Source organism: Corvus kubaryi, unplaced genomic scaffold, assembly GCF_017639235.1.
Source record: "Corvus kubaryi isolate FWS band 111438036 unplaced genomic scaffold, C.kubaryi_AGA036_p1.0 37398, whole genome shotgun sequence".
Taxonomy (NCBI): Eukaryota; Metazoa; Chordata; class Aves; order Passeriformes; family Corvidae; genus Corvus; species Corvus kubaryi.
In genome coordinates, this window is record NW_024581137.1 from 12991450 (window position 1) to 13014755 (window position 23306).

At 35.2% G+C, this 23306-nt stretch overlaps 1 protein-coding gene across 4 annotated transcripts in view; it reads right to left on the reverse strand.

Moving 5' to 3' along the window:
- BBS9 (Bardet-Biedl syndrome 9) overlaps positions 1 to 23306 on the reverse strand; it is a 291720-nt gene that overhangs the window by 164793 nt on the left and 103621 nt on the right. The gene's annotated exons all lie outside the window — the stretch shown is intronic.

Below are 23306 nucleotides of genomic sequence, written 5' to 3' on the forward strand. Positions count from 1 at the left end.
CAAAATAAAATAAAAGTAACAGATTCACTTCTTCTAATATGGCAAGAGTTTTGCTGAGTACTTCAAGATGGGGAAAAACAGAAAAGCTGTTATATGATACTCTACTCGGTTCAGAAATAACTTGTCATTGTACATAATATTGTCCACTCACAGCATTAAAAAAAATGGTATTTTGAAAAATACTGCTATAACATCTTCTTTCTTGAAATAGAATGGTTAGACATTTTCCATCACTGGTTAAAAGAGAAGATGACAGTGATTTCAATAGGAAATTGCTATAATGTCAACATGACAAGATTTTCCACATTATTTGCACTGGAGCACTAAAAGTAAAGGAAAGGTATAAGGGTTAGGAGTTCATCCTGGGGGAGCACAACTTAGAAGACCTATTCTCAGGTGTGCCACTACATCTCCATGCTGCCCAAGTAACACTGGGTTTACAGAAGCATTGATTATCTGATTACTATTTAAATCAACACAAAGCACCTCTCTCAACCACTTTCTGTTCATTTAACTGCAAGAGAGGGTAATAGGTGCTTGACTGGAGTTGTGAAAAGCCTCACAGAAATGCAGTTAAAGTGTAATTAGTATTACAACAGAATTTACAAAGTAAAACTTGCAGAGCCTGCTCCATTAACATTTTGGCAACAGCAGGAAAACGAAAATACTATATGATGCATCTTCAGCAGGGAAAGAGAGCCAACCAGCTGTTAGTATTTGGTGGAGGAAAACTATTTTTAATCTGCTATGCTGGCATTAGAGATGCGTGTGTGTTCCCTCCAAGCTCCCATGTGACTGGGAAGATAAAGAAAACAGAATTTTAGAGAACTATAAATATGAAACATTTCAAACAAAAACGTGTTGATAGCTTTTGTTTTAGATTTTAAAGTGTAATCTTTCCAAATAAAGCAGAGAACCCACAGGACACCCATGAGTCCAAACACTACATAAATCAAAGCCAAGTAACAAAATAAATAAACAAAAAAGTCCAGCTAACCACGTGAAGGAGAACCAATAAATTAATCCCAAGCAGTGAAAACCAACACAATATACTTTGGTCAGAGAGGAGTAATGGTATCACCGACATGTTCCCTGATGCATTTGTGTTGGCATTTGATTTGTTCTGACCAAAGCCTTGATGCTTTCCACACCTCATGTTCTACACAAGGTGAAGTTCCATTTCACAGTCACTTTCCAACAGTGACGGGCGATAAAGCCGCCTGACAAGTGCCACACTATGTAGCAACCTACATCAGCTGTCTCTGAGCCACGTAACCAGTAATTGTATGCACCGTACAGCTTCATCCTTCTGAGGAGACAAGCAACAAGAGTAAAATCTTTCTCAGTCTAACAGAGGCCTTCAAATATCTAATCTCTTTTCCTGTCCAATATACAACTGAAAATTTGGGAAGAACAATGAATGAAGATTAATTTAACATGCTGATGAGGTGTGCTCATTCACTGGTATGCTTCCTATAATGTCATCACTGACTGGGAGAATACAATGCAGAATTCCTGGCAAGCTACCTGTACCCTATTATGGATAATGCTCAGATGATAGTAATTTTTATGAAGATGCAGGCAAATAGAGTTTCCCTTGTGTAACATCTACGTGAACCCCACTTACACAGCAAAGGCAAAGGCTACTTTCTAGAGTAATTCACAAATTCCCAGGTGATCTCTCACTTTGCGCTATATTTCAACTGACACTCTCCTACATACTTCAGAAACACAAATAGCATAAAGAGCACAAACTGACATGGCCTTTTACCTTATGGAGCCTTCATTTTAGGATAGGTTTTCCTCCCATGTTATAACCAGGAACAAATGAGATGCTCACCTTTTCGCAGGCTCTAGGTGTAAAACAAATATGCCAGTACTCCCAAACAATGCCTGATGTACCAAGCCCATAATCTATTTTGAAAGCAATTTCATAAAAATCCCTAAGAAGAACAACTATTAAAAAGTTTTTCTTTGGCACAAAATTCTACAGTTCTTGAGCACAATAATATAAGGCAAATATTAGAAAAGTGGTAGACCACCAGCATTGCAGGTCAGTGAAACTTATAACAATTAACTCTTTAGATAACTGCATATATACAAGTTCTACTTTACACTTGCAGAAAAACCAAAGAGGGGGAAAAAAATATTTTTAACTATTAACTATTCTGTTAACGGATGAAGTGACCCAATACAGCTTTCTGAGACATAGAATATCCAGGACACAGGACAATACAGTATGAATTACCACACTATAATGTAGGCACGCACAGATGCAGCAATTTTAAAAAAGCCGCAAGACTGAAGATTCCTTGACAATACATGGTTACACAGTAAATACTTGATTGGAGGAAGAAAAAAAAGGAAATCTCTTCTCATGGACTAAAATTACTCTAAAAATCTCCCAGGACATAAGCTACAAATTTTAGAAGTGTCCTGGGGCTCTTCATTCAAACACTTGCAGAATTTAGGGATGAGTAAGTTCTAACAACATGACATGCATATTTTTAATCATGTTATTTTCACCTGAATATCTCTATTTATATTTTGTAATAGTTGAGGAAGATAAAGGATCTGTACCCTTTGCAATCTGAGATCCTGGTCTCTTCAGTCATGATTTCTCCATAATTTCCCAATTTTGTTTTCAGTTCTCATAGTAGCTATTCAATCTGTTTGGTATTTATTTTATCATCTTTCTAAATAGATATAAAATCTTATAAAAAAAGGAAACCTCTCCCTGTCTCACTTTTTCACAGGATAGGTAGGAAAATACATTGCAACTGACAGTCTCAAATGTAGCTTACACATGAAGATTTTAGACCAACTGGAAACTATTAAGTAAAAAGTCCATCTATATTGCATAAGACCTATCATTGCCTACTTAACATTTTTCTTTCTCCTTCTTTAATATCACAAAGTTTTCAAACAAAGAAAACTAAAAATAAGTTTGTCAAACTTTCTAAGAGTCATAAAAGAAAGGAAAGTATCTGATGCAAGAAAGATTTAAGAGATTCTGAAATAGTTTGGAAGTACAATATTGAACATACATTTTTATAACTGATCAAAACTTGCTTTTAATTGATATTCCTTTAAAATTTTTTCAGAACAGACTCCTACTCTGTTCCAAAACACACAACTACAGAAAAGTAAAGGCCAGTTATTATGAAAGCATATTGTAAAAAAAAATAAGGAATTACCCTCTAAAAAAAGATCATGTTTAAGATTTTTACTAAATTTCATATTCACAGTTGCAACAGCAGAGCTGAAATACAGATTTTTTTTTTTTTATAATCTTGAGAACTTCATGCCTCAACACTATTGCAAGGATTTGACTTTAATAATTTCCAAGCATAGAGCATTTCTTATGTTTTCAGCCTTAAGTGTTTAAGCAGAAAGATTCCTCTCCATGCTTCTTTCATTTCTAACTAGGCCTTGTAAGATGCCAAGCATTTGAAAACTCTACAGTAATGGTGATGCAAGTTTTAAAACCAGTTAGAGTTCTCCATCGTTAGTGCTAATGTAAGATATTTTTAGGGCATTGTTTAATATCCGGCAATAACTTCAAAATTAGTAATGCCTCTTGAAAAAGGCTTGCAATATAACCCACTCTTATACATGCAGAAAAATTTCTTGAGGCAATAATGACCATAATAATGACTCTCCCATGCTTACATTCTAATAATACAAAAAAAATACAAATACAATTACAAAAATATAAAACACTTTCTTCTTAGCTGGATAAGAAGTTGAAGAAAACTTTGAAAAAGTAAAGGGCAAAAAATAAGCGTGAAGTTCCAGGGAGCTTCCTTTGAGTTAGTATTGTATTAGTTAGTTAGTAGTGTATTTTCTTGGAGTCCCTAACACCATTGGGACTGAAAACTCTGCCAGATTTTATGCCATATCCTAAAATGGAGAACAGGAAAAGTGACAGATATTTCAGTTTTCTTTTTTTGTATAAACAGAAGAAAAAAAAAAAAAACAGCTATTCACCACTGGTAAAAAATTAGCCAACTAGTTTTACTGTCATCTAGTTCAAATACATTGGGTTCGGCTTCTGGTAATTTTGAAGTAACTGTATTTTTAGCAGAAATGAAGTTCAAAGAAAACAGAATTTTGTCATTTAAGGAGTAGAGAATCTCTTCACATGTCATCCATAGCACTTATGAGCAAGTCTTATATGAAAAATTTGTTAAAATATGAAAGATAACATTGTAAATTTAATTATTCTGAAATGAACACAGGGATGATGAAGCTCACAGGTCGCTTCCAGCAATCGTTTTTATGGAATAATTTATTGCAAGGAAGTTTATTGATCCAACCCCTTACAACTATTTTTAAGCAGAATTACATCTTCATAAAGAGGGATGGTAATGGATATAAAGCAGGAGAAAATGGAGACCTGAGAAATGCTAATTATGGCTTCTTCATTGCTACTGCCACAGAACATTTACTACTAGTCTCACCATGTCCCCCATTTTAGAGAAGGAAATACAACTCAGTTGCCAAACCTAAAACAAGATCTAACAGAAATTCTTTTTGTGGTTTTAGGAAGTCTCCTTCACATATCTTAATTCACATAGGATTTGTAAGCATTCAAAGTCAAATATGTTTTTTCTTAAAAGGTATATTGTTTACCTTAATATATAAAACTCTTAATATCGCTTACTCTAGGAGCAAACTTTTTAGTTTTTTAAACAGGCAAGTCTCAAAGTAGATTCCAAGATAAAGAAACAGTGATTAGCAGCCTGATTCCCTGTGCAGACCATCTCACTCAACAGCCATTGTGCACAGAGCTTTTGAGAGGTGACCAAAGGTTTATGGAATGCAGGCAGAGATATCCACGTCAGAGAGCGATCTTTATCAAACGCTCCGTCACCAGGAAGAATAACCATGTCCCTCTCACAAGGGAGCACTTCTGAACACCGCGGCGTTCCCACAGCGCGGCAGTGGCAACGTGAGAGCGCACACTGGGATTAAGTACCCCAGGCCACAATTATCCGACCCTTATGAGAATGACTCAGCACAAGCACAGTTTTTCAAATTGTGGCACAGGACCACCATGATGACAACAAAGCATCAATTCACTAGACACCAAATACTCAACTTTCAAGTGAAGCTCAACATGGCCTTGACAAGAGAAGACAGCAGAGACAAAGACATTGCAGCATGACAATCCATGCTTTATCTGGATACACACAGCCACCTCCTGAAAATCCACTGCCTCACATGATGAACATGAAATTATCACGAGTAATTACTACGGCAATCTGTGCCTCTGGAAACAAGAAGAGTTAGATTAAGAAGATACTCCAGGCTGTCAGGGAAGCCCTGTGGTTTTGTTTTCTTCTGTTACTTCCATGACAGAATTATCACTAACAGCTCTACTGCACCTTTCTAAATTGGATTTTGCCACAAAGCAATACCGTCTACAAGCATAACAAAGATTGCACGCTATGATAACAGTCAACTCAAACACTTCACAAGAGCCAAAATGTATGCACTGTTTAAATTCAGAACCCTCTTTTGAAACTTCACAAATATCAAAGCTGGGTCATACCTCCACAAAACCAAAGTGCTAGGGGATTATTGCCACAGAAAATCACATGGCATCATTTATTTTAACTCTTTCATTTTAAGAACTAGAGACAATGACGTCAGTAAGAAAATCTTTGGAGATAAAGTAAATATAATTTCAGCTATACAGCAGCATAGTAGTATGAATACGGTCAGTTCAAAAGGAAAAAATCTCCAGCTTTTTAATTTTTCCTCTTTAGAACACTTGATATGAAAATAGGCTTTTTCTTCAAAAGTCTCTCTCCCCAGCTTTTATCTACACCATTATAGTCAAAAGAATTTTTTTTTTTTAATTACTGCAAAAATATTTAGTGGGTTTAGAACCCCAGGCACCTGACCGCATTATCCAAAAGCACTTGGTTACTAAGACATTTAAACCCAAATTAAAACCCTGAGAGATCAATTTCACCCTGTTCCATAGGAATTTTCTATTTTGTCTGTATTAAGTATATAAACAGCCTTTCCAGTAAAATCCAAGTATGAAGGCCACCTGGTTAGCTTTACTTTAAATTAGTACCTTCTAAGTGAAGTAAGCAAATTCATATTCCTCTGATTCTAAACATGCAGCTCCTCATGTACATAAATCAATTTCAAAATTTTTTCTTAGCAATACTAATATAGAGGCAAAAACCTGCTTGTTTGCACTCTTGTTGTCAGTTTAGCGCTTATTTAAACACATCTTAATGCTTTATACTGCTGCCCATCCTTATCTGAGCTTCCTTGTGTAAACCCACAGGAACAGAAATGAGGAATTCCTTTTCTCTCTGGTGTCCCACCTGCAGTAAGGATTACAGTTAAGATTATTTTAACTTGATTAATATACTTATCTCTATTTGTCTCTTTTTTCATGTGTTACTGGCTTTTTGTGTTTGGTTGGGGTTCTTTTAAGGGTTTACCGTTTTTTGAGATATCAGATGAAGTAATATGGTCAATAGTAGCAATACATAGATATTATTTAAATACCTGACACCTCCTCTCAATGGCCTATACATGAGTAAATACTAAAAGCAGTTTTGCATGTGAGAAACTGCAACAGGGAGTCAAAGTAACCAATTCCTACTTGGTACAACCATTAAATACCAAGATGGGGTGGGGGGGGGGGGGGGGAGAAATCTTGAAAGGAGGCTACAAACATGTTCCAAAATATATATGATACTTTGCAATACATTTAGAAGTAAGTTCTACATTATAAAATCCAAATTTAAAAGTGGAGTTATAAAATTAGTAGCTTATCCAAGTGAAATAACATCTGTTACAAATTATATAAAACCCAAGAACACAGTGAGTTACAATGAATCCTTTACTTAACCCTTCAAAACAAAAGTTCTATTTAGGCAAAGGGATTTGCTAAATAGCACACAGCTATGTCACAGAATCTGTGATAGTCAATGAATGTTGAAGACAGAGTTTCACTGTGAAGCTGTGGTTGAATTGGCAGCAATGCATATAAAATACAGCCAAACATGAGCTAAATGGAGACAGAGAGATGGAGAGCTTGGTCTATATCACCAAATACACACCATTATGTAATGACAACCAAAACAACTTTACAATAAAGGAACACATTTTAAATAGTTGAAGTTGCATGCTTCGTATGTTTAAATAAGCTTTGGATCTAAACAAACGGTCTAAAAAACAGGAGACTCGCCCTGAAATTTTTTAATTGCCTATCAGTGCAATGAAATTATGGACGACCAAGAAATCAAGACAAACACATTGTACTTCTGCAAATATTTATGCACAGTGAAGCTCTATGGGTTAAATAAAGGATTCATTAACTCCAGTGGGAGCACTACATCAACTCAGTAAAGGCAGGATTTCATCCCATCGAAGACCACTACTCTCATTGTCATCAGTCATATGCACCCAGTGAGGGAAAAAGGCATTTGAAGCATGTTAGATATCAGGTGATGAGGATAGTTTTAGAAATCTAGAATAAATCCACAAATTACTGCTTCCCAGAAAGTACACTGTAAAACATGTCCTAGCTTAATTTCATATTTATATTTTATTGTAAAAATGAAAAACAAAAACATGTTGACAAACACATCTTGAAAAGAGTAATAGAAACAAATACAAGTAACACATAATATAGATATTTTTCCATCTGTATAAATGAACACAAAGCCATTTCAGCAAATTCTATTCCAAGATCTTTAGCAATAAAAGTATCAACATCAAACAAATCAGCTAGCCAGTTGAAGATAGTGAAGTTCTAACCTGAATTCCAAGCCATTGCCAATCGCACTTGCAATTTTGGCACTTCTGCTTTATACTGAATTACATGAAGAAATTTCCAGAACTCCCCACTCAGGTTGAGCTAGTATGTAATTTTAAGTGATTAAAAAACATTGTGGTTGCTAATACAGTGTCTAGGAGTAAAAGTTAGACTAAGAATGATTAAATTAAAATTACACATTCTAGAAACAAATTCTAAACATAACAATCAAAAAAAATGCATGGCAGGCTAATTAGAAGCTCAGACTTTAACTATAACACTAATTTCAGGACATTTCTCATTAAAATTACTTTTCTATTTTGAGATACTTTATAGAATTTCTCTGTTATTAGTAAAATCTTGAGAACATGTGCCAGTACATTTGGAAATAAAACAAGCTTCCCAAGTCAAAGTGCAAAGGTCACAAAACATTAATTGCTTGCTTGAATACTTTGTCTTTGAATTAGAAGTTTTCCATAATGTCTTCTACTCTACCATTTCAAAACATAGGAACATCATGATGAAATGCAGGCTTTGTAAAACTCAGCCAAAAGCAGTTTATAAACCTTGAAGAAAATTAAGCAAAGAGATTGAAGTTCCAGTCTTAGTGGATTTACTAGCAAAAAAAAAAAAAAAAGATAGTTTCAAAAGCATCACTTATGAAAGTAAAACTGCATTATTCATTTGAGGTGCCACAACAATAAATTTCAGACAAAGCAGACTCTTGTGTTTCTCCACAGATGAAGTACAGCACAGACCACATTTATACTTGCTTCACAATAATATCCAGAAAAAACCTGTACGAACTGCATCCTACTTCATAAGATATTAAATTTCTAAGTCAACAGGTACTACCATACAGGTATGATTATTTTCAGTGATGTACTTTCATTTTCCAGGGGCAAGACGAGTATTGAAAGACCAAAAATATCCTACTGCCTACTGTTTCACACAGCAGGCAGTCTTAACCTAATAATGATGCAGTAAAGAGCTTATCATATCCCTGCCTGAAACCCTGCATCTACAAAAAAAAACAAAAACAAGGAACCACCTGAAGCAACATTACAGTGTGTTCAACAGCAACTCTACAGGTGTTGATGAAAAGAGCATATATTTTTAGGTCACCAAATTAGTTGTGCTGCAGATAATGGCCAATGATACTCATTCTTCTGCACACCTGGAACTGCACCTTCTAACTCTCTTCTCTCAAAATGAAGAATTAAGAAAATTCCCACCTGAAATACCCTGCTAATTCACAAGCACAAAGCCTACAGGTACACAACCAGGTGCAGTTTCTTTACATGCACACCTGCCTTAGCCACACAATAAACTCAGGCAGTGCACTCTGTCAGTTAAACATAAGATTTAGAACTTAGGCAGAAATAAAAAAAATAAATAAAACCAAAATAAGAAAAGATTCGTCCCAAAAACTGGTTCATTTTATGTTCAAAATAAGATGAGCCACAAAACAAGTAATTATTTCAGAGTGTAAAAATCATTTTATCTGAGGATTATTCTAATGAAGTAAGCATGTCTCACCACAGGCTATGGGTTAGTTTCCAAAAAAGTAAGTGTGCCATTATATATGCACATACATACTTACAGGAGTGAGCCTTTACTTTTAATCATAACATTCTATGTTGTTCTCCTGCTGCACTTCTAAACATAGCTGAAGCTATATGACTTTCTGACTTTCATTTCAAAATACAGTATTTAATGATGCACTTATATTCTCTTAGTCTTTCTTTTAAAGAGAAATGCCACAAAAAACAATTCACAATTGGCAGTATAGGCAGAAGTCCTTCAACCATGTCTGTGGAAATAGGACTTTTTACCTACATTCAGTAGGGCAGCTACTAGCTCCACTCATATCCCTCATTGCTGTTTTTTCCTTAAAATTAATGAAAAGATGGAAGAGCTAGTAAACATTATAATGAAACACCTCCCAATATGTTTAGCACCAATTCTCTACTGAAAGAAGAGCTGTGTGGCAAACTTGCCAGTTGTGAGATACACCCATCTTTGACCTAGCCTCACTATCTGTTACCCTAGCATGCTGATAGAAAAGCAAGACAGTTCAGGCCAGCTAAGGTTAAGAAGAAGTATCTCTCACCTTTAAAAAGTTTTTGGAGTCATGCTCAAAAAGATTCACAGTTCAACATTACTTCCTAGAAGAAAGCTATTTTATCCATGAAGGAAAAAAGACACAAATAGCCTACCATCAAATGCACAAGCATTAATGCATTTAGATAACAACCTTCCATGCAAACATCTGATTCATCAACTTCTCCTTTAAGCAGCTGAGTTTATGAAGGAGATGGGACAAGATGTACATTCTTTTTTAAGTCCTGGTAAGACTAAGATTCTCAGTGGGGCCGCTGCACGGTAGAGATAGCAAGTGTCAGGTACAATTCAGTGTCGGAAATGTGATAATTAACCTTGTAACTTTCTCTGGTTTAAATCTAGAAAAATCTCCTCATTGTCTGAGCAGAAGTTTAAGGATAATTCTACTGCATATACCCTCAATTATGTAGAACAGGAAAGAGCTTGCTTTTCCACACTAATATAAACACATGCAAACACACCCCACTAAATTAGTAACAAATGCTTTTACTGATTTTGGCTGAGATAGGCTTTCTGATAAGAAAAGATTTTCCTTAAAAAAAAAAAAAAAGCTTAATTTAAACACTTTTCCCCTGATGTAATACAGCTGAAGTTCATGCCCTGGTGCAGTCAAATCTAATAGTTTTAACTTAGTTTCAACTATTACTGGCCATAACAAGATGTATTCAAAAGGGTATTTATGTTTCCTTTATTCTATTGCATCAAAGTTAGGAAAACACATCTGGGTAGCGTACATTCTAGCCACACTGCAGACCAAAAATCCAGATAAACGTTTTGTCTAGAGGGATGACTAAATAAGTTGGCCAAATATCAGAACAAATTCACTTTGATGTTTTCAGTTGGTGGAGCTCAGAAACATGACCTCAGTTATACAGTTACACCCCCTGAAAGAGTAGCAACCCTCCTTTCCTTTAGCATCCGTCAGGGTAGGAGAGGTGGAGGCAAAGGAGGATTTGTTATGGATGAGGGCAAAATTCAACATGGATAAAATGAGAGAAACTTACAGAAAAACATTTGTCTACTTTCACTCATACTCATGAACAGTCCATATTCATATCTTTTACAGGACCACCTCCAGTGCTTGCTTCCACTGTTACCAACAGATGCCTTGGAGTCTGATTAGGAGTCCATAAAGAAAGATGGCATTTGAGACTCACACTGCAGGTGCACACAGCTGAAATAGGACTGCATTGACAGGTTCCATGTAAGCAATTCCCTCTAAAGTGAGGCTGAGCCACTTGTCAAAAATTAATGGCGAAAACATATAAAAATAGATAAAACCTCACATCAGGTGTAGAACAAACTTACTGAGCTCTATCGATCATGTAAGGAAGCACAGCTGGTGTGTTCTTAAATGGTGGGACTGGAGAGAATTACTGAGCACCATTCCTGTGGGAAGAACTACTAAAGAGAACCTGCTGTGCAATGCAAATATGAACCAAACATGATGTTCTTTACTAAATGGAAAATTCCTAGGGGAATATATAAAACAAAAACAATTTCCCCAAGGAAATAACTCCGTTGCAGACCTTACTGTTAAAGGAACTGGAGGAAGAAGTGCCTGCTACCCTCACAGTGCAAAGAAACTATGAGGAACCAGGAAGATATGCACTCTTGCTTTCTTTTGGAGCAAATACAAGACCTCAGCTGTTTAAAACAGAGCGAGATCCACAAAGACAAATTCTAAGATGAGGTTGTTAGTTTCCCTTAATTTCCTTTATAAAACAGTGGATGGATTGCTACCTTTTTTTTCAACCATAGAAGGTATCTAACTTCCAGTGTCTTTGACTCCAGAAGACCCTTCTTTGTCTCCATTGACTACAGAGAAAATCTAACTTCCCTAGATGAAATCTGCTTTAGTGAATCTCACCCACCCATATAATAGCAAAACAATCCCCTCCCACCTATTCAAGGGATTTCCACAGATGTCCCTTAGCCATGAAGTCTGTAACAAAACGTATGAGAAATAGAATCAAAGGTAAATTTCATCTCATCAGAACCACTCAATTCATCATCAATAAATGTCTTTCCCTTAACTTTATTCAAATGACCAACAGATTGTAAGCAAGATGTTGCTGTGTTTGAGTATTTCAGTACAGATGTATTCTTGTGCTTCACAACATAGTATCAGGACCCCTTAAACTGCACAGAGGAGGTGGAAATCATAGCTTTCTTCTTCCCCAAAAACAGGTACAAAGGTTGGAGGAGATTAAAAATTTTAATTTTTACAATACCAGCTACCCTTAACACAGCATTTATAGGCACGAGTAACTGATCATCCCTTAAGTGATAATGAGATAAACTAAGATCAATGTTTTTGCAACACATATGCTTATGAATGGCATTTTCCCCCAGTGTTCACGATACTCCAAAAGAAAAACAAAATATAGAAAACAATCAATTCCATGTGATGAGAATGGTTTCTTAGATGTCATTAAAACTGACATACTGAATTCAAGGGAACATTTGGAACTTTACAGTGTACTGAGCATCAAAGGATCTTGTTTGAATTTTTTATATCTACCAATTTAAAAAGCAGAGTAACCAATTTTGTAGGTAAGATATTCCTAATTTCCTACACAGACACAGTTTGTTAATTCTACTGGAAAAGCATTTCCAGCATTTTACTACCATTGGGAGTTATTTCCACCACTTCCCACAGGGAGGTCTTTAAGTTAAAAGCACAGGTTCTTTCTCACAGCACACACACAGGTAACTGCACACACACTGAAGTTTCCTCAGTGATCAGTTTGACTCTCTACACACTCAGCTGAGTGTGCTCAGCTTTAACTACCACTTTACAGAATTTCTGTACATTACTGTGTTCATGTCACTTACCTGATTAGCATCCCACATCTCAGTAGAATGACTGAACTACCAACATACAGAGCCATGGTAGGGAAAATAGTTTTAAAAATACATTAAAAGCCTGCATCCCTAAGTTATTTGTTTCTGAAAATATTACTCTTCTTCAAAAGAGTGGGATTTTGATGATCTTTATGGGTCCCTTCCAACTCAGGATATTCTATGAAAGGTATGTATCCTGCAAGCAGCATTCATTGCTTTTCTCTGCAGTAAAAAATAAAGCTATCCCCAAGACCATCAGGTTACTTGGCACTACTCTAAGGCTTCTTAAAACAAGGGAATAGAGCAATGACTATATCATACCACTTACTAGTCCTCCTGTTCCGCACCCTGGAGACACACCTCAATAATTCCTTAGGATCAAGCACAAAACTATCCACAATATTGTTAGGTTCCATTTTCCACAACGCCTGTTTGACTAGGAGAAGCAGTCTCCTGTAAATGACTACAAAAGTCTACCCTTCTTCCACTTCTCTTCAATATACCCTTGAAGGACAATAGGTGTCTTGAGGTGCATACACATCAAGGCATGAATTCTGAAAGTCAGGTCTTCACATGACAGCAAAACTAAAACAGGAGAATAGAAAAAAGTTCAAAGCATGTTACATACTGGTATTTACCACAACTTTTTCTTCCATATAGAAGCACAGTATTAAAGACACAAAATTACCAACATTTTCCTTTATTGTGAATAGTAACACGCTTTAAATCTGCAAAAGCATCCAGAAGTGTGGTCCACAGAGAAATTAACCACAAACATTTTAGTTCCCTTAAGAAGAAAATTTTAGTACATTTGGGTTTTGATTGATTTGCTATACAGCCCAAAATCAAATTAATTCTGGCTATAAGCATCTAAAACTTTACCTGAAAACTGTTATTATTTTTTTCCTATTGAAACAAACCATTCCAACATAAGTCTATTCTTTTATTTAAAAGTCAAAGTACAGCTTAAAAACAATAACATAAACCCAAAGCAAACAAGTATCTTTTATTTGGGGCTCCATTGTTTTCCTTTCTCTGGGCTACAGATAAAACATAATCCTACTATTACAAGAAGCTACACATAAACAGTATTTTGTGATGGTGGAAAGTGATTTTTAGACCACTGTAAAATAGTTATTCTCTGTCTGAATCTGAAGTTTTATCACAGACAACTGTACACTGAATTCACATAGCAAGCAGGTTTTGAAACACAATATCAAATATTGTAGATCTAATTACACATCTGTACTATAAAACACATTAGTATTAACAAGGAAGACTCAAAAACTACAGTTTAGAAAACACCTGACATACCTCTGGTAACTTAGAGTGTCACTGTGCTTACAAGCCAAGTCATAGAGAAGAAGGCTCAAATATTTATTGGAAAGTTATTGCTTCAGAAAATCTCACTGATGTGGTTAGCTATACTTGGGGAAGAAACATCATTGTATCCTGCAGTCATCTTTTCTAGTATGATCTGAGCACTTTAACTGAAATAAATTTATTAAATACAGTACATGCAGGTCAAACTTCTTAGTCTCTTTTTTTTTTGTCAACACATCTAAAAACATACATTTTTGCTACACAGCTCTTTATAGTAATTCTGTTTAAAAAATTAAATATTGACCAACTATAAAAAATAAAACTGACTCTAATGAAACCAGTAAATAAAGCTTTGTCATAGACTTCAGCATAACTGAGATTTTACATGAGAGGAAAAGTCAAATGCAGAGTGTAATCAAGCTAGAAAAATACATTTCTTCCAATAGATAATCCTAATTCTTAATATATAATTAAATAAAAACACATTAAATATGCATAATTTTTACTATATAATGCTATTCTTAAAAAGCAGTTTTCTGTGTGTGGAGGAAACATGTTCAGCTGCTATCAGTCATAATAATATTTATAGAAACAGAGAAACTGAAACAAAGAGTAACCTTGATACAATAAAAATCTTCATAAAAAGTAGCTCTCTATTAAATAAAATAAATCTTTCTCTCAATATTTAGCATTTTCAACATTCGAAGATTACTACCGTTATCAGGAGTTACTATCAGAATACAGATGGACAAAATCCCTTTCAAAACAGCAAGGAGTACTCTGTCAGTAATTATCCCTGCTAATTGAAAACTGCCCTCTTTCATTTAGTCTTTTCTAGTGAGTGCTCCTCTTATCTGTTTTTCTCCATGTGATATCAGCCAGTGCCCCTCTCAATTCACCTGCTACTCCATTAAATAGTCTTCCCCCTCTATAACTGCTTGTCATCTTTTCAAATATCTTCCATTTTACAACAAGATTCAACTGGATATTTCTCAATTTATTTTTTTATTATCAATCTATTAAAATACTGCAAAGGTTTTTTTTGGTCACTTGATGTAATTGGTGGATGACTTAGGAGCATATCCTACTTACAACAGGACATCAAGATATTCTATTCTTTCAGCTTTGATGATGATGTTTCACAGCTGACATACAAACAGATTTTACAAAAAATATATTATCTGAATCTGTAATCCATCTACAGGTCTTTGAAAAGCGGTATGGTTTTGGTCCTCTCTCCTTTATTTTCAGGTATTTGTAATTTTCACTGTCCTTTTGTGGTGATTTTGCAAAGTCATATCCATAATAAACATTAGAAATGGGACACAAACTATACTGAATAAAAACAATCCTGACCATATAGTTTTTTCCTTAACCACTGCACAATAAAATTCAATAAGGAGTAAATTATTTTTTAATAGTTTAAACTAAACATATACGAAAGAAGATAAATAAAAATCTTGTACCTTTCCATAACATTATATCAACAATTACTGGTTATATTATACTCCTAAATAACTTTCTAACACAATTCCATTTCAGCCGTTCCATTATTTTACTCATTATTAATGTCAGGCCAACATCCTTACATTTACCTCAGTCTTCATCTAATTTATTTGAATATCAGCTTTACCCAGTTCTCTGGAACTGCCCTTCTCTGTCGTTTCTTATTGACCTTCCTTGTGCACAGAATTGTTTGTCCAAACTTTTACTGTTCTTAAATATGAGCTAAACTCTTACTGAGGATTTTAAAAGGTTTACATAAATGTTTAATATTCTTCTTAGTAACTTCTGGAAACTATTACATCATTTGATAAGAATAAAAACTTCTTCCTTAAGATCAGTGAAGAATATATATTGAACAGTTCTCTTCTTGAAGTTACTATGTCACATCATAGCTGAAAAAAAACCCCAAACAAACAATAAAGTAACACTTCTAATGGCAAAAAGTATGAATGTACCAGTCTCAGATAATTGAAACTCTACAGATTCCGAACAATTTAGAAGCAATATAACATTCTAACATTCTTGCTTGCTGAATGGCTCCCTCATACTGACCCTTATACATGCATTTCAAAACCAATCAGAAGAAAGCTTGAGGAAAAATATGCAATTAACTAATTAACTTAAATAGGCAGGGGATCAAGCAGGTTTCCTCCCTATTGTGCTGAGGTCTTTTATCCCTGTCTTCTATTCTCAACTCAACCGATACTGCTTCGAGACACACAAATACCTCTGAAGGAAAGAAAATTCACACCTGCACTAAATGTATTCTCGGAGTTTTTTCCTTAATCCTTGTCACAAATTTAACTACAACAACTGAATTTCTATTTCCTTCCATTCCTCTCTGCTTCAAAAATACCTGATGCCACAAGTTCAGAAAGCAAAATATCAGCTCATTTGGTTTAAGTTAACCCAATAAAGTAATTTACAATTCATTTTTTTAAGAGTTCAGTTTATATACACACCAACTTCAGATTTTATTAGCAGTGTGTTCTTAGACTTCATAGGATGAGAAAAGTATCTCAGTATGTATACAGACCTTTTAGCATGTAAATGCATTGTGAAATATGTTTGAAAGCATCAGTGGCATTTATGACTACAAAACTGATGTGCTTGTCAATTTGCTACAAGAGGATTATACTATCAAGTAAGGTCTTGGGTGGCTGTAATTAAACTTTCCACTATACTTTAAACTTGTGATTATACTACGAAAGCTCCATATAAATTGGAAGCATGGAAGCACTTATGCTCCATGGTAATACAGCATCACTCGAAAGGTGTTTGCTTTCCAGTAAGAGTCAGATTTTGTTTATAAAGCACAGCCCTCTAAATTGGCTGGGACACTAGTTGTACTCAGGATTCGTCATGGGGGTTAAGACTTTCAGGATTCAGCTGCTGGAGATTCCTGGGTTTTATTCACCACAGCTAGGGAGAATACAGGATAGAATATTTATAGAATGGGATATTTTGAGAGAAGGAGAATTTGTAATTTTGTCCATATATGGACAATATGTATATTCTATATATAATATAGAAAGGATATTTTTAGGGACACATCTTCACTGCTGCAAACTATTCTCTCAAGAAAGCAATTATCATTTAATTTGAGTAATTGTCAGGAAAAACATGAGACTTCTGTGTCTGGACCTATTCCAAGTAATTTTTAGGAACTGAACAAGTAAAGAGCTTTTCCCTATATATCCCATTACAACTACTTTTCTTGATCTTCAGATAATTGATGATGTGACAGTAGGTACCAATATACTTGTCAAAACAAATATATTCCACTTATTATCTAAACAAGATCCCTATAATTGAAAGGCTAATATATTAACCCACGGTGCCATGTACTATGTGGGCAGCAAGAAAAGTGTATGCTTTCATTACATATTCACCACTTTGTTTCCAACCTTCATCTGACTGCTTGGCAGCCCATAAAAATATTTTAATGTAAAAATGCCCAGTTTTAAAAAGAAACTGGTCTCCCTAATCTTTTTCTATAATACAGTGTTTTCATTCCAGAACTAATAGAAAAGCAAGTTAGCAAAGTCCCACCATGTTTTTCATATCACTGCTAGAACATGGTAGCCTGAATTTTTTCTAATCCAAACACAATTTGTAATTGCTTTAGAAAACATTAGTTGAATGGTCTTTAATCTGAATCATTAATCTGGATACTTTTTATTTTATTTTATTAGTTTGCTATATTTTCCAAGTCTTAACTCAGTCTTTTTTTAATAAAGGTATGCTTTGGTTTTGCCTAAGATCACTTAATTATCGTATAGTATCGTGCCAAGACTTAAAGGCAGTTTTATGACTTGATTTCCATAAGTGGTATCAGCTTTTTATCAAAAATTTTGTATGCAAGCTTAATTAAAACATGATGGCAAACAAAGGATGAGTTAATTTAAAATGTGAATATAAAACATACCCTAGGTACAAAGCACAACTGTACACCACTATAGGCTATACACCAAAGCACAACTCCTCATCAGATTATTCAAGTGTCCAGCAAAGTGTTTTGCAAATAGGTCAGAATCTGTACAAGTCCTTTGAAAAAGTTGTGACCATAAAAGACAATTTTACAAGCAACAGTCCTCCACACCCACGAGGTTAATGTGAATGGCAAACACATTCCTCACAGCATAAGATGACCTTTATTGTTTCTAATTGGGTTTCTGTGTCTTCTTCAAGCCAGGGAAAATTCTGTCTCATTAAACTGACAAACTTTTTACAGCCACCTGGTTCTGATGAACAGGAGTACATCCATGTGAGAAATGTCAGTGAACTTCAAATAGTACATTTTGCACTTTGACCCCTGAAGTCAAATGTACATGCAAATAAAGTCCTGAAAGGCTTCAAGAAAGCAATTTTTACTGGTGCATATTAAAATACAAATTGTGGGAGATTAGCCTAATAACTCACAATTGCTGACCTTAAAATAATCTGCTTCTAATCCCCACTTAATTTAAAACCAAATATTTTTATAAGTAGACTCTTTATCAACTGTTTTCTCCATCAACATTTCCTCCCTTAAGAGCTATATGATTTTTCTGCAGTGCTGATTTGATATTTTCCCTTCAATGGAAATTAAGCAAGGATTCTGCCAAAGAAACAGAATACTTTTTGACTCAATTATTTCTTCTACACATTTAGCTACTTTCATGCTTTCAGATCAAGCCTTATTACCTCCTTTTTAGTCTTTATCTTCACTAAAGAATTTTATATAGTAGAAATGTTATAAGCTCTTTGCATCTCAGGTGGAGAAGAATAATGTGACTGGGCACATTTCCCTCTTTGTCCTAGTTAGTTCTATTAAGACCTTTTAAATGAGCATTTTAACAAGTATATTCTTGATTCCATACCTTTATCTCAACTTGTCAGCAAGCTCTGCTCCCCATGGAAACAAACAATAAAAGACAAACTTGACATCTTTAACAAAGGCTCTGTCCTTCAAAGACACTGGGGTGAAGGAGCAGTTTAATTAAGATGGGAAAAGAAGCTGCCAATCAAATTTTAAACCACCATTCATTAGATGGGTTAATAGATAGAAAGTGCCACAATTTCTGGAATCCAATCTCTTTCACTGCTGCAAGCAATACCTCACTGAACATGAATTGCTAAAAGGATTGACATAATATATTTTGGGGGAGGGAAGGGTTAGAAATGTTCACATATTCCAGTGAATCACTCTGCCATAATGTTTGCAAAGCAAGACTGGTGTGTTCCCCTTGGGCAAACACCTGTTTACGAATTGGGACATATCATTAAAAGTGACTTCACCTTCTTTTATGCTCCATGCAAAATTCAGTACAGCTTATTTGGGCTATGCCAGACCAGCATTCCATTCCCATGTTCTGGACAATTAATTGCAACCTTCAGTTTGACTACTTATCTAAGATGTTTAAAACAGTCCCTGAAAACAGGGAAAGAAACAGAAACAGCTTTCAGATTTTCCACCTAGAGAAATGGTGCCACTAGTTTAGTTAACACAAATACACCCTAGAAAACTATGAATGAATGAGGTAAATTATTAACCCAGGAAGTGCATAACACTTCTCATTCATTGACGATGTCATACAAATTTATAGAGCAACCTTTCTTAAATACAAAGCCAAATATGTCAACTCACAGTGGAGAAACATTCTACTCTGCAAATGACTGAAAGGACTGAAAAAAAGTTTTTTGTCATCCACAGCATTTTTGCAAAATTCCAGTATGGAAATAATTATACTTTGTAGGTTTTGCTGAAAAAAAAAATAATAATAAAATTAAAAGATGATGTATCTATTCCTTTGAACTATGTCAGTAAGAGTCACATGTGCAAAATCAGAAGCCTAAATCAGTAATATGTCTGTTACTTAAGTACCATAGATTGATGTTGAAATGCACCAAATTGCTTCTAGTTACTTTGGGGAATACAAATACTCTTAGCAGCTTAAAGTCCATTGTTATTGGAGGTACCTAAATAAGGCATAGGAACTTACAGTGGATTATGTAAAATTCAGAAGTGTAAAGACTGGTATCTTTAATATAAAAAAAACCCACCCATCTGCCATTTATTACTGTACACCCTCATTTTTATTATTGCCATCAGTCATCTCTTTTGACTGTGCTGTAGAACTGTAGATAACAGCGGTTAGAAATAACATGAGAGAATGATGTAACATTATAAATACACACTGTTTTAGTTGTAGTGGACCACATCCTGGTTACCAGGCAGATGTTTGCTTTCTGCTAACACACAGTAAATGCATACCATCTAAGCCAAAATGGGGGTCACTTCCTACATTGCTTCCTCCAGTATCAGAAACTTCAAAGCAGCAAAGCCAACTCTGTGCCTGCAAGATTCCCTGCCAGTCTGCCCAAACTGTCTCTACCATCCCAAGGAGCACAGCAGGTTCTGCCTTGTACTCACTGCCCCACAGAGGGCCTGGGAGCCGCTCCACAGCATACAGAGCCTGCAAGTAGTCCCAGATGCCAAGACCTCAGTGTGCTCTTGAGGACATCTGGGACATGATGGCATGTCATCCCATGTGCTAATTTTAAGGGAATGCTGGAGCCTCTCTCTAAAAGCAGTATGGTCACAGAGTCTATAACATGCTGCCATACTTCATCCCAAGAATATCTGTCTTTTAGTAATTTTGACTGAAACAAAATTCATTTGAAAACCATGACAGCCAAACAAAAGGTACAGACTTCCCAAAATTCCCCTAGAAGACTAGACAGGTCCTCTTTCTGGTGCTAAATATTAAGAGGCAAGATATAAACATATCAGCTAATGCTTTTCTCAAGTTTTATGTCAGACAGGTCTAACGATTGCACATGCATTATTACTAACTATGAAGACACTATAGTGATCTAATAGTTAAATCCAAACATTTACATTTACCTTTCTTGTTTATTACAGAAAATATTAATTTAAAAAAATGTATTTTTTTAAATGAGAAAACTATTGCCAAGCACTTGATAAAATAAATCATCAAAAGAATTAAGATTAATTAATATTATACTGTGTTTCCACTAGTACTTACATGACAGTTTCCTGTAGGTATCAAAAATATTACATAATAATAGCCAAATTTGGAAAATGTTTATCTTTTATATAAAACTTGTAATGAAAAAAATATTGCTTGAGTTGTAAGACAATCAAAGGAAATTTCTATTTACAAACTTACTTTTCTGTAATTATGAGAAGTTTCAAATTATGCCCATTCTTCACATCCCCTTGTCCACCTTAGACAAACAGAAAATTTATTCTTCCAAATAAATTAAGCGTTGTCTGGTTGGTTCTACTGCCTCCACAGTTTTTTGAAAAGGTAAGGAGAAGAAATACGTTTATGACAACTATATCAAAGTATTACAGTAACTGGGACTCTTCTTGCTTACTATTTCAGAGAGACATTTTACTCCATGAGAATTTCCAATTACCAGTTTACCTGGAAAATTGATGTAATCAATGCACTAGAGTTACACAGGCAGCTGGGATTATCCCATCACTCCAGAAACCTCAATACGAAAGTTCAATTGCTGAGACAGCTTACTAAAAGTCAGATAATCTCAAATTTCATGACATAATATGGCTAAGTTCCAAAAGATACGATGTCTAGCTGAATCAAATCATTCATTTATTTGACAGCTGATCCACCTAAGTCTGAGCTTTTAAAACGAAGCTAAAATATTTTGAGGCCTGGGGAGTTTTTTGAGACAGTATTATGATGTCTGTGCAAGGAACTGTAAGGAAAGTTTCCTTCATTCTGGGTGCAGATGGCTGGTCTACCAAAAGTGATTCAATTCTCTTAGTTATAGCCCCTCAGCAGAAAGTTAACACCTGCAAATGAGAAATGGTATCTGATCACACCAGAACTTCTAAAATATCTCAAAGCAACATATAATTCTTTAGTCCAAAATTTTGTGCCTACTGAACACTTTTTTGATGTAGTAGATTAGTATTGATAATATACGAAATCAGAAGAAACACAGATAAATGGCAGCCTGAGAGTGACAACTTTTCATGCCAGTATAGGTCTAGAGGAAGTTGTCCCTGCCCAAAGCAGCAGGAACTGGAACTAGGTGATCTTTAAAGTCCCTTCCAACCCAAGCCATTCTATGATTTCATTAAAGGACTAAATATTAAAATGAAAGGCTCTGTTGACTAACATTAGTCACTTCCATGTCACTCCATATGTAGCATTTTCCTCTCAATTTTTTTTTCTGATATCTATGGCTAATTTGTCATGCTGTTCATTAAGCAAAAGTTACTTGCAAAAAGGTAGAACATAGATTAATGAGCTGGGGGGACACAACTAGATTTTTTACTTCTACAGCTTAACTGCAGTGTAATACAGTAGGCAGGAGATACTACAGTTTTTCTATCTATTCCCAAGGATCACACTAGGTATTCCTAAAAGGGACATTGCACAGAAATGTCTAAAACAAAATATTGTATCTTACTCTTTGCTAGCAACAAGCACTAATACCCTATTTTTTCAAAAAAAATAGAAAATTTTAAAAAACCAACAATAACTTTTTCCACCAATACCTGGTATTTATTTAAAAGCAATTTCACACACCATCTCTAAGGTTGAGTACCTAACTATACAAGATCTGTACCTTTAAGCATAACAATTTTTTAAGTGTCTTACTACATTATAGATTTCAAAGATAGCTCTAATACCTCGGAATAACGCAAAATAAATAAGGGGTCATGTTCTCCAATGCAGCTGAGCTCTGTGCAATTGGTGCATCATGCGGTCTTTCGGCGGAAGTGAACTGAGCCACTTCCATTTCGTTAACTGCAGCCATAGGAACTGTGCAGCTATTCCCAATTTATCTAACCTCAGCGGTTCTCGAGCATGACCCTTTAAGGAGGGGCCCATGAGTAACTGGTATTTCTATATCCTCCTTAGAAGGATCTAAAAAAATCCAAATCTAAGAAGGTGAGTACAGATGGCACAGGATTCTCTAGCCACAACATGAACAAGTCAGTCAAGTGCAAAACAGCTCTAGCCCAGAAATTTTACTGAGGTGCTTTTAGCACTGTTTTAACCCAGTAATCTAAGGCACAGCACTTCACACTACAAGCTCACAGCTGCAGCACAGACAGAATTAACTCATATCTGCCTATTATAGATGTGTAGACAAACCCTACCAAAAGCAGAACTCTCCTGGATTCATTTTTGATACTGCCACAGAGCCAAGGATTTTGCCAAATTGA